Source organism: Vigna umbellata, chromosome 11 (assembly GCF_029865625.1).
Source record: "Vigna umbellata cultivar VRB3 chromosome 11, Vumbellata_1.0, whole genome shotgun sequence".
Classification (NCBI taxonomy): Eukaryota; Viridiplantae; Streptophyta; class Magnoliopsida; order Fabales; family Fabaceae; genus Vigna; species Vigna umbellata.
The window spans coordinates 20,379,247-20,393,176 of NC_142175.1; positions in this window are offsets into that span (position 1 = coordinate 20,379,247).

A 13,930-nucleotide genomic window follows, 5' to 3' on the forward strand; every position below is an offset into this window, starting at 1 on the left:
TACTCATTTATTTAGAAAATGAATCTCCAATTTGCCTTCATCTTCTTCTCCATCATAATGGCCACCATTTCAGCCACTGGGTCTGATTTTTTTTTATATATATATCATGATGTATAGTGTAAGCTATTGCTCCAACTTTAGCATAGCCACTCTTGAAATTCCTTCAACTTGTGATAAAAAAAGAATATATATGTATAATTTAGCTTACAATAATATAAATAAATTTCAAAGAAAAAATGGATTTTCTAACGAGTTTTTCTATTGTCGGCAAGAAATAATATATAAAATAAGGATATTTGGAGTATCCCAATTCATATACAATTATTTACAAAAACTAAAAGAAATGACAGTATCATTCTTGAACATTCCTCGTCAAAACCTACCATACCAGCATACTAAATATCAAAAAAAATTCGAGGTATCAAATTTAATTATAATAATGTATTAACAACAATGAGCGAAATACTACAGTACAATATATCTCAAAGACTTTAATGTGTGTTTTTGAAAATTAATCACAAGTATAATGGTGAAAATTCATGAATTAATTTGTTGTGTAGAGACATTAAGTAATTTAGCTAAAGATGCAAGTAATGTGGAGAATGTAGTTAGGAAAGGGAGTGTCATGTACTAATCATGGATATTCAACTTCACAATAGAAGTTTAAAATATCATTACAAATGCTTTGATATATTCAATAAAGTTTATATGGTGATAAATTAAATGTATAATATATGGAGAAAATGAAGGCGTGATGATGTGGTTTTGAAGATGGAAGGTTAGGGCATTCGATGAGGAGAAGGACCACTCACTATACTTCACTCATTATTTGTTGTATTACTATAGCCAGAATCCTACCAAGCATTACCACCAGATATCAACATCTTCATAGTCAACTATGACATCAAAATCCCCTCATATTTTCAACACCCTTTTATTTCTACTCTATTTTCCTTTTAATAATATTCATCAATATCTCTTTTTCTAAAAATTGAGAGCACATTTTTGTTTGCATTGTTTTTGGTGTATAATTAATTGGACCAAAACTATATTTTCAATAAACTCATAGTAGATATTATTATGAATTTTGACATCTTAATTATATTAACATATGAAAGTTCATCAATCATTTATTATATTAAAATAAAAAGAGGAAAAAAATGAATGGAGAGATCATAAAATTTATAATAAAAAATTACAAAAGTATAATTTTTATGAAAAAGAAAATCTAAATAAATTTAAGAAAGTAAAACATTAAATTATTTATAATTTTTTCTATAAATAAAAATTAAATTAGTTAAGTTATGGTATAATAATGTTTTCAAAAAAAAAAAAGATGAAATTTTTTTAGGCATAATAATGTTTTAAAAGAAAACATGAGAAATTTTGAAACACGTACACCTACAAAATGCAAACACTAGTGCTATCTAGTGCTATATCCCTCGGACCAAGACTAGTAATTTTTTTTTTTTTCAAACTAAAGAGCATGTTTAGTTCCTTTTTGTATATAGTTTGGTCTAAAACATATATTTTACTCGAACCATCTATCTCTTCTTAGACATATGCACTCATTTTCATACTGTTCTAGAGTTTGGAGTAAGGCAACTTTAAAATCGTTTGTTATTTTATAATAACTCTATTATCACGATAAAGCACTAAGTACATGTTGGGCAGTGTATTTGTATACAAAAATACCACTTGGATAGTTTTGATGAGAACATTGTATACCTAATGCAGATGCATATGAAGGAACAAAGTATATAAATGGAACACCTAGAGGGTTCTACTATGAATAAATTCATCATTTGTTAATAAAAAACTTTATGATCAGTATATAACAAAAAAAATATTGTAAGAGATGTGATCATTTCAATAGAATATTAAATTACTATAGGCTAAACTCCAATGTTATTAGACTTAATTTAGCTTATTCTACAATGTGAAAAGTTAATACTTTTAAAAGAGGTTAAAAAATGTAAAAAAATATTTTAAATAATTTAATATTGAGGGTGGGTCTAATAAGCTAAGTCAACATTATATATTATGAATAGGAAATGTCGATTATTTTCAAAGGCTTAAATTTATAGATTATAAATCTTCTCACTGTTAGTATAAAAAGGTTTATAATGTCATTATTCCATGTTGCATGATTCAAAATTCAACGTTAAAAATGTGTACAATATTTTTGTAAATATTTTATTTAAATTAACGTTAGACCTCCAAATAGATGTCAAATTGAAAATTCACATCGGTTCTAGGATCAATAGACACTAAATAATGTTAGACTATCCTAAGTCTGATGTCAATTTTCAATTTGACATCTCTTGTGATAGGTTCTAACGTTAATTTGTGTAAAATAGTTATAAATTTTGCTACAAAACTCGGATCAAGATATTCTAAAAATGAGTTTAAGATATAATTTTTATTATTTTAGTATTTTTCACCAATTTTTCAATACTATACTATTATATTTGAGATACTCATACTACTTAGAAAATTTTTAAAATTATTGTGATGTAATTTTGGTTTACATATTAATTTTTCATGATTTCATTAAAATGGAATATTGGTGAATAGACGTTAATTTGACATCTCTCATATTGATATGGGATCTTCAAATGACGTTAATAACAAAAAGAATAAACATTAAAGACATTTTTTTTGTGTTAGTGCACTCATAATTGTCTCTCATTTTTTATATAAATCTTCCCACATTTATCTTTCACCTCCACACTCGTTCATAATCTTCTCACCTTTATTCACTCTCTTTTTCTTTATTCACATTTATCTCTTTAATGCACTATAATTTTTTCTATTACTTTTATTTGTATTTTATTTTATTGAATATGAAGATCTTGTATGGTAAACTCTTTCTTTATAAAATTATTGTTTTTAATATCGTTCAAATCGATGTAAATTAAATTAATATAAAATAATTTTTATTTAGTATGACTTACTCAGTGTGTTAATGTATATGTTAGTGTGTATGTATTTGTATGTTTACGTGTGTGCCTATACTTGTGTTTATGTTTGTATGTTTATATTCGGGTATTTGTGTCTATGTTTATATATCCATTAGATAATTAAAAATAACAAAATTTAAAGCCACTTTGATGTCTTTATACCAAATATTATCATAACAATGTATTTTTAAACATAAATGTATCATCTACAATATATAATCCAATATCCACATAAAACTTATAACATTTACAAATTACAGTTGATTCATTTTAAATATTTTTGGTATATAAATGTTAGCCCCATTACATTAAAGTAGTTCAACACCAATTAACACCTTCTAGATGATCCCATGTTCCGCTAGAAACTATCACTTGACCTATTTAATATTATTTTGATATATGTCAAACCCAACTTTATTGTGCCAAGTAATTCTTTATAAAATAAAAAATTATACAAATAGTAGTCTAAACCACATTGGATTTATCGTTATATAATATTTTAATATACATTATTTAGATTATATTAATCAAGTTAAGAAATCTTCTTTTCTTAATGATTCCTATATTCAATACCACGAAGATATAATTTGATATTTACTCATCTACTCAACATTTCACATCTCCCAAACATCACATTTTATTTCATTTTCTCAACAAATCAAATTATCACCCAACACATTTTTTTAAATCACATCAATATCACACAATGATATAGCCAAATTCGCAATTTAATAAAATTGTTATAATTTATCACACCCCGTTTCTAATTCTAAATAAATTATCATTACACATCACACACATCCATTCATCATATATCTCTATTCATACTTTTCATTATACAACAATACCTTAAAACATGGAATAAAATTAAGAGTATTATGTTGATTGAAATAATTAACTTCATTTGAGAGACTTTGTCTTAAAAGAAAACAAAAAAAGAAAATCATCGTTCAAGTTGTAAATCCACTAGTTTGAACGATGTCTCATGTTACTTCAACAAACTTGTGTCACTTGACAAATAAGCATTTTAAAGAAAAGAGAATTGATTCAACTTCTTTCTTTCTAAATTGAATATTCAAACCAATATTATTTTCAATTAATAGAAAGTCAACATTTGACAACCATCATTTAAGTGTCATGTAATTTTTTTTAATAATATGATTTTGTTTTTTATTAAGCCTCAAAATTCCATAATCCACTTCGAAATTCTAATCCTTTATGTTTTTTTTTTCTGGAATCATTGATTATTTAAACAATGACATTTATCAGAAGAACTAATTGATTTTAAATTTTAAGTAACTTTTAATATTATTTTAAATTTTAATTATCTTTTAAATTTAATTCATATTCATTATTATTAAATTAATATCAAAAGTATTTTAATAATTTGTTATATAATTTTAATATAACCTTTTTATATTAATATCAAATATAAATTTTTCATTTATATTCTTTCTCTTTTACTATCTATAACCGATAAAATGGTGATCTCTATAGAAAACATTTGTCGTACTATTTTTTCTTTTTGTAAATAATCACCTCAACATTCTAAAAGGTTTCAATTTAGATCATTTAAAAAAAAACATAAAAATTTTTCACGGTGCAAGTTTAAGCAATCACTAAGGGGCATAAATCCTTTTTTTAATAAAAATTCAAATTTTAAAAATTCAATTTTATTATTCCGAAAAGTGGTTTTTAATTATTTATACGCATTGTTACTATCCTATTATTGTTTTTAGGATGTGATGGTCATGTGATATCTATAGTAAATCAATGATGACTGAGCACAATAAAATGAATGTAATTATTTTAGAAAAATCAATAATACCAACTAATTTACATATTGTTATTGATATATATATATATATATATATATATATATATATATATATATATATATATATATATATATATATATATATTCACGTATATAGAAATGGACTAATGGTTAAGAAACATAAGTTTCTTAAAAAAATCCATATATAAGATTAGTCTACAAATATTAAATCTTATTTTTCTATTAAAATAGTGGCAGAATCAGTGGAACACTTTATTTAAAAATAATAAATAAAAAAAAATTACCATATAATAAATGAATATGTAATATATGAATTTCTCACTTATCCATATATAAATTCAGTAGTTACAAAACATGAAAACTTAATGTACTTAATTAGAATTTATCAAATCAAAAAATATATTGTTGTTTTACGGTCAAATATATCTTAGTTTTACTGTAAAAAAACACTCTAATATTTAAGTAAATGTTGAATTTCAAGATATATAATAATTGTAATAATTCAAAAGTACTCAAATAACAAATTTCATTCATCATCTGTCTTCTCTTTTTGGTACTGAATTATCCATTGTGATTCATTGGTTTTGAAATTGGTACACAGCCTCCTCATCATCACTAACTTTCTTTCTCTATTAACATCATCATCATCATCATCTTTTATATTTTATTTTATTTTCAATCTGTTTGGGAAATGGAACATCAGTGAAACTCTTGGTGGACCCCTTCATACAAGAAACAATGTAGGATATGGAAAAAATATCTAAGCTTATTATTAGACTCTTTTGCCACGAGGAAGAAGGGACAAACAAAGAATATAAAGAGAAAAAAAAATGATAAAACTATGATATGGGTTATATATATGAAACTGAAATTTACTCATATTCCAAATTTTAATATATTTTAACTTTAAATTTTAAAATTGAATGAATTTAACTTTTTTAACTTATAATGATAAATTGTTTTATGCGTTAAATAATGTTTTAAATTGATTTTAAATTAAAATTGATCCAATAATATAAAAAATTCAAACACTAAATCTAAAATACTATTTAATAAATAAAAAATATTAATATAATTAGATTAAAATTTTCTATTTATTTTTAAAATTTGAAATCAAATTTAGTCAAAATTTAGAATAAGAATTTGTAACATCAATTTTTAATAGTATAATACTACTAAAATAAAATGTTACATAAATGATGATACAATAATTATATAAAATCAAAGCTCCTACAAGGACAAGATCGATACGTATAGAACCATCTTACTTCTCATCTATAACACTCTCACCTCTCATTGGAGCAACTAAGAATCACGTCTCCCTAAGCTCACACTATTTGTTATCATCGCAAAAGAGAAACATATACAGAGACAAACAACACAAAAGTAAGGGTAAGCTAATGTACAAATAAAGCCTCAGATAATAATTTGGTTTAACAATTAACAACATTCAAGAACAAGAAATTCATACAACCACCAGACCGCTATACTCACTTATCCGGATATGATGCTGATATAGACTACTGCAGCATGCACTCATGGTAGTATTTATACTCTACAGAGTTATAAACAAGGGTAACTTGACATACTCACCATGAGGTAAATCTTCTACTCCTAAAACTCAGAGGGCTTGGGTGAAGACCTCCTTCCATTCACTCCGCCACCCCCATCCAACTCTACATAAGTTAAATGATTGGTAGAATATCAGGATACCTGGGTACATTGCATATAGTACAAGAATCCATTTGAAATCTTATACATATAACCTTTCACTTTTACATTGCATACAAACATATATAACATTGATTATACTTCAAAGGACCATAAACTATCCCAACAAGTCATCAAAAATCACATAAAATCATTCCATTAATACACAAAAATCCCAAGAAGAACCACTAAACATTGCATATACATTAATACACAAGAACAGCCCAAGAAGAACCACTAAACAACACAAAAATCCTTTAACCTCAAACTTAGGCAAGGAAAACAGCTTTGAAATCCTCACCAATAGCTCCGAAAGAGTCCAAAACAACCTAAAGAACGTCCTAAACGGACACCCAAACATCGAAAACCATCCAAAATTGATACAACAGTAACGTCCAGGAATAGCACCCAACGCTGATTTTCTGCACCCTAAGCGCAACTTTCGCATTTTCAGCATTCAATGCCCAATTTGGACGCTCAACGCTATCAGTAAAATACTCTTCTTCTAATTTTGGCCTGGACACTTTCCCCCTACCTTCTAATGACCCTTAGGACCTTCTATACCTATAATAACCTTGAAAAATACCTCCCCAACTCAGATTTGTTATCTCATACCTATTTTACCACTTAAGATCAATCAAACTCCATTATATACTTTTTCATACACTTTTTCTGCAACTAACAACTTAAACCAGTCCAAATAGACTTAACAAAAGTCCCTAAACCATCATATATAGTCTAGACCCTCTAATTCTAAATTTCACTACTAAAAACCCCTAAAATGATGCATGACTCATACTAAAACACACTCAATTGGTAACCAATCAGGTATACTTTAGAACTTTGTTATCCTAGAACTCAAAATAGTCATAAATAAATCTTAGACAAATCTCAAAGTACAGTGTATCAAAATAACCATATCTAAACTTTCACCTATCAAACCCATCCCCTCCTCCATTTTTAGCGCAAAATCACCTATTATTTCTGCTGAATGCAAAATAGTGTTATATAACAATTTGGTAGCTTCTAAAACACCTAATTTATCATCTCAATTTCATCATACACAACCTTACATCAAAATCTCGTTTCACTCATTTTTTTTTCATCCAATTTTCACATGATCAAACAACATACTACCACTAGTACAATAACGCATAAAGGCACCGGTTGTAAATGTGTATAGACCTCGGTTCTACAACCGAGGCATTCGAAGACGAGGTAAAAAATTTAAGGTTTATGCTTCGGTTATTGACCGAGATAAATAGAAGCAAAAATATGCCTCGGTTATGTAAGAACCGAGGCAATAGCGTGTGTGGTTTTTTTTTTCAGACTTTCCTCGTTCTCGTTCATTCATGCCAATCAAGCTCAATTTCCCATTCAGCTCCAGAATCTAACACAACCAAGAACAAGAAAATCATAGCAAAAAACATGAACTCCATCTAACTGAAACCAGTATTACAACAGATGCAGCAGAAAATCAATAACTCCATCTAACAGAAAATCATAACAGAAATCATCTAACTCAATTTCCCAGTATTACAACAACCAATAATCGTCAACAATCTGTCTACAGATGTAGCAAAGATCATGAACTCGTCCAAATTACAACCCACAAATTACAATGAGAAAAAAAATCAGATTCAGAAACTCAAATACAGAGATATGAAGCTTAAGCTGAAGAAACTCAGAAGCAGAGACGAAGAAACTCTGAAGGTGACCTCCGCCCCTCCATGCGCGCCACAGATCCGCCCCTCCATGCGCGCCACAGATCCTCCGTCCACCGCCACAGATCCGCCCTCCGCCCCTCCATGCGCGCAGATCTGCTCTCCGTCCACCGCCACAGATCGCCGCGTCCTCACCGCCGCTGCGTCCTCGTCGCCGTTGCGTTCGCGGTGTGACCTAGCCGCCACAGATCCTCCGTCCACCGCCACAGATCGCGCCTCCCCTCCGCTTTCGACGCCGGCCACCATCGCGACTCCCTTCCGATTTCGAAGCCGGCCACCATCGCGCCCCCTTCGCTTTCGACGCCGGCCACCATCGCGCCTCTCCTCCGCTTTCAACGCCCGCCACCATCGCGTCTCGTCCTCGCACCGTGGCTGTCAAGTGGGAGAGGAGAAGAGAGATCAGAGTGGGAACGAGAGGGGAGATGAGAGTGGGAACGAGAGGGGAGATGAGAGTGAGACGAGAGTGGGAACGAGAGGGGGAACGAGAGGGGAGAGTGAGACGAGAGTGGGAACGAGAGGGGAGATGAGAGTGGGAACGAGAGGGGAGATGAGAGTGAGATGAGAGTGGGAACGAGGAAGAACGAGAGTGAGAAGAGGAAAAGTCAGAGGAAAAAGTGAGAAAGTGGGTCAGGTGCTGATTTGACCGGGTAATAGGCCTCGGTTTTACCTTTAACCGAGTCAATAGAGCGGAATACAAAGGGGTTTAGACACCGGTTTCGTAGTAAACCGAGGCAGTAGTTACGTTATACGCACCGGTTTTGTGTTAACCGAAGCAATATGACTTTTGGACTTCGGGTTGAATGGAGACCGAGGCATATAATCTTATACGCTTCGGTTTCTCAATAACCGAAGCGTATGTAGAGCGTTAAAATCCACTTTTTTTACTGGTGTACAAACCACTCAACATGCTAGATTTTACAATTCCATACAATTTTACAATTCAATAAATTTTACACCATGCCAACATTAATTATAACCTGTCTATTAAACAAAATCAATTGAAAACTAGCTTCTCTTACCTTTTTAGAAGACCAAACTATTCTAAAAGTTCTTATACCGCTTTCACAGCTCAAAGAGCTCCATCTACACCTATAGACCACAAAATCATGATCAGGGTATTCTGTTAGAATCACTGATCAACAAAGAACCTAAAAGAAGACTCAGACCATACATGCGATAGAGAAAAACCCCACATGTATTGGAAAACATAAAACTAGAGAAAAAGAGCAGAAAACTAACTTACTCTATTTGAAAAACTGATCAGATAACAATGTAGACCTCGTTGCCGTGGTCGATTAGACATCTTCTGATTGTCAAAGAGATGACTCAAGAGTTAGAACTCTTAGAGAAAAAATAGAGAATTCTAGAAAAATAGTTTTTAGAGAGATGATGTGTTTTAAAATAATGAAATTCATTTATAACAATTCATTTTATATTAAAACCTTTTAATATTAAATAATAGAGCCTCATTATTTTTAACTCACTACCACTTCTAAAATATTGTAACTAGAACACAAAATTGAGAATAAAATAAATGAAGGAAAAATCCTTTTAAAAATATTGAAATTTTATAGTTTTAATAAATTCTTTCTTTTGTTTTTAAGAAATTTTAATTTTATCTTTTTGTCTCCAAAACATTGAACACTTTCAATCTTCAAACACTATTTGGATAGCAGTTGGAGTTAAATTAAAATTAAAAATTTATTAAAGATGAGAAGATTAAAAGAAATATATATTATAGGTCATAACAAAATTCAAAACTTTATTAAAAAAACTATATTAAGTCAATATTTTTTAATAATATTTTTGTCGGTAAATTAAGTGTTTCTTTGAAATGAAAAACTATTTAAAATGTGAAGCAAACAATCTAAAGTTACTTATTATGAGAGAAGTTTTTGAATTTGTTAGTTGAACATGAAATTGTGATATTAAAATATGATTATGTTTAGGATGTGAAATGAAAATTCATGTAACGCTTGAAAAAGAAAAGTGATAGATAGAGAAAATTATAATATTTAAGTGAAAGTATGTGTAGAAATTTGATATTATTGATGAATGAATATTTTGATCTGCTTCCATCTGAAGAAAGATGATGATGATGACAATTTTCAAACAAGTGCAATTATAGCTCTGCATGAAAGCAGATGCTGCCCCTGGAATCTCATGCACCACACGAAAACAATTATTAATGTATTAATTTATTGATTTACACTACTGTGTTTGCTATTATTAAACACTTCATAATTAATTAAATAAATTTAACAACTTGTTAAGCCGTGAATTTAAATTTGATATTTTTAGGATAAATGAGAGAAAGTTTAAAGCTTTTAAATATACTTTTAAATCTCTAAATTATTGTATAAAAAAATTAAAATTCGTTCATTTTTTAAATATTGATACAGTTTTGTTTTTAAATTTTAAAAATAAATAGATAATTATGTTCATTTTTTATTTTGATGTATCAAAGACGTTTGATGATGATGTTTGACTTGTTTTTATTCTTTCCATATGTTTCAATTCAAATGTTTGTCTGAAATTTTATTTAACAAGTTTAAAAAGATGAGTTAAAAGAATTTTATATATTTATTTTTGGTGTTTGATGATTATACTATATCAAAGTTTAAAACATAATAAATTTTAATTTCTTTTTTAGTTTTACATCCAAGTACATAGACTAAAAACTCATGAAAATGATTGCTATTATGATTACTATCAACGGTCTGATGCATTCAATGAGCAGCATAATGAACCAAGAAAATTATAATACTTAACATAGGTATAAAGGGAAACATAGGTGGTTCGAGAATAAATTAAATTGGCTTAAACAAAATTAATGAAAAACAATTATTTATAAGAATATCCCATTTCATAAACCAAACCAAAAATAACCAGTCTTCACGGTGCCATCATCGCCATTCTTAACTTCTAAGGTGGAAACAAGAATAGCATCTCCATTCAAACATCTCTATCCTATTTTTAAATCATCTCCAATACGTTCTTCAAACCCATAAATGTAAACACAATAACTTCTCTTAATTGGAAATCCAAAACTTATCATGCAAACTCAGAAAACAACGTGACAGCGAAAAATGAAGTTACTGTGAGCATATATAAAGGAAATGATACTTCCATAAATTTATCCATGTACAGGAAAACGACATACTAATTTTGGCATAAACCATGTAAATGTTTATAGATTTCGTTCATTAACCCTTCAATTTCATGCTTGCAAAACTGCCTTACCACTGGAGAAGATGAAGTATCGTAATCTGGCTAACATGTCCAAGAGAAAATGACCTCCACTGATGTGGCAGTGAACGTGCAGGGATATCCTTCCCTTCACTTTCTTCCACTGTGCCACCACTTCGTCCCTTTGCAATCTGTTGTACCATCCCTGCAACTGCAATTCATTCCAAAATTCATCATCAACGCTTCACCCCTTCGTTTTAATAAATCTTCATGTTTTAATATTTTTTATACAAACTAAATGTAGCTATTATATTATTAAATTTAATTAATAATAATAATAATATAATATGTAAATTAATTAAAACATAAACACATTTAAATGTAAATTTAATATGCATTTGCAGAAGATGTAAAAGACCTTCTTTGTAAATTTAAGATGCATTTACAAAAGAGAAAAGGAAAAGAAGATGTCGTGCAACGATGAGAATCATTAATATAGAAAAAAAGAAAAAGCTCAACACGTTGCAGAAAGAATAAACGAGAGAGAAGAAAAAAAAGTCAGATTTTATAGTAAGGAGTTAATTCTGTTTAAGTTAATTTAACGGGAGATACTTCATTTATATAATTTTTATAATTTTGAGACTCAATAGATGTGTTTTTAAAACAGGTATTAAACATAAATTCACTTTTTAACATAGAGACAAAGTAAACATTTAAGTCAAACTAAAACAATTAGAGGAAGATAATGCAAATATAAAAAGTGATATAAAAGTTCTAGAAATGGTTTACAAAAATTATGTTTGTAATTGATATAAATAGTCTAAGTAAATCGTGTCACAATCAAATCATATTACTTAAAAAAAGTTTTTTCTTAACTATCAACTACAACTTTTGATCAATAATTTTTTATTTATTAATAAATATTCAATTTAATAATTAGTACCAGAATCAAGGTTGAGTTTAATTCTAAATAAGCAATTGTTCACATAGATATTATCATGGGTTGTATAATTATCCCGTAACAAAAACTAGATTAGACATATGTGCACAACTTAACCCTCTCTCTCTATATATATATATATATAAGTTAAAGATAACTTTTTATGAGGGAAAGGATGTGGGTTGACAAGAAAGATAACGGAATAAGTTTACTCAACAAATCCACACTTTTACAACTTTCTAAACAACTTTGAAAATTTGAGGATGAGAAGAATTTTTACGGCAAAATGGAAAAGTCATAGCTTTTAAGCTTAATAAGGATGACAAGAGATTTTAAATAAATGTTTATTATTTAAATGAAAAAACATTTTGAAAATATACTGAATATCTTCTAAATTATATGTTTGTGAGTAGTGTGAGAAAATTTAAGTAGGTTAGTGGAAGACAGGTGTCAGTAAGAGAGTGGACCGTTCGATTTTGAGGGTAGTATTTAAATGAAAATTTCAAATCACTTTCCACTTTCTGCATGCACTATCTCTTCTCCAACTTTCTGAAATCTTTTTTTTTCCTCTTTCTCTCTAAACTCTCTCTCTCTAGAACTTCACACTTTCTCTTCATCTGATCATCAATCAGGTGGTACTTGAGTCTTACTAGTATTAAGGGTTTTCTTTCGAACCGATCAAGTGGTTGTTTGAACTGGTAAGTTCTTCTTCTTCTTAGAAATTCTGTTTTCTGGCACATGCAAGTCAAGTTTCTGGTTGCATGTGTTTATCATCTTCTTCTCTTACAATTCTGATAATATTTATGGTCTTGTGGTTGTCTATTTTCACAAATCGGTGAACCTTAGGTTTCTAAGATTTTTGGCGGAGAGCAAGTTTCTGCACTGTGAGTTTTCTGTCTAGTTAAGAGGTAAGGGAAGCTAACTAATTTAATTACTTGGTTTTGATGTATGAAAATATTGTTTGATCATGCATTGTGTGTAAAAATTGAATGATTGGTAAGAATTAGTGTCGATTATAATTCTACAAACATTCTGCAAAATTATGTTGTTCGATGAGGGTTTTTCATTGACTGCTCGGTTTTCTCTGGTGCTCGGTCTTAACTGAGTTATGCTATTGTGGATTCTCAGTTAATGACCGATCGGTATTGTGTTAATATTCAATTGAATATAGCACTCGGCTTAGTAATAGCTTTTGATTTTAAACTGTGTTCGGTCTCTTTAGTCTTACTGTTCATGACCTTTCGGTCTTAGTTGGTAGTGCTAAGTTTTGTACTAGCGCTCGTTCTTTGTAGTGTTTGGTGTCGTACTAGTGCTCGTTCTTATTAGCACTCGGTCTTGTCCTAGCAGTTATGCTAGTGTTAGCGCTCGGACTTATACTAGCATTTATGTTAGTGTTAGAAATCGATCTTATTGGATTGTGTGGTCTCTCAATAGCGCTCGTTCTTATACTAGTGATGATCTCATACTTGTATTAAGCTTAAATGCGTTAAGTTTAAGTTATAGGTGTTTGGACTATACTGTAGACGTTCTTCTTAGATTATAGCGCTCGGTTTCGTATTAGTATTTTATTTAGTACTAGCGTTCAGTCATGTACTGGTATAAAATT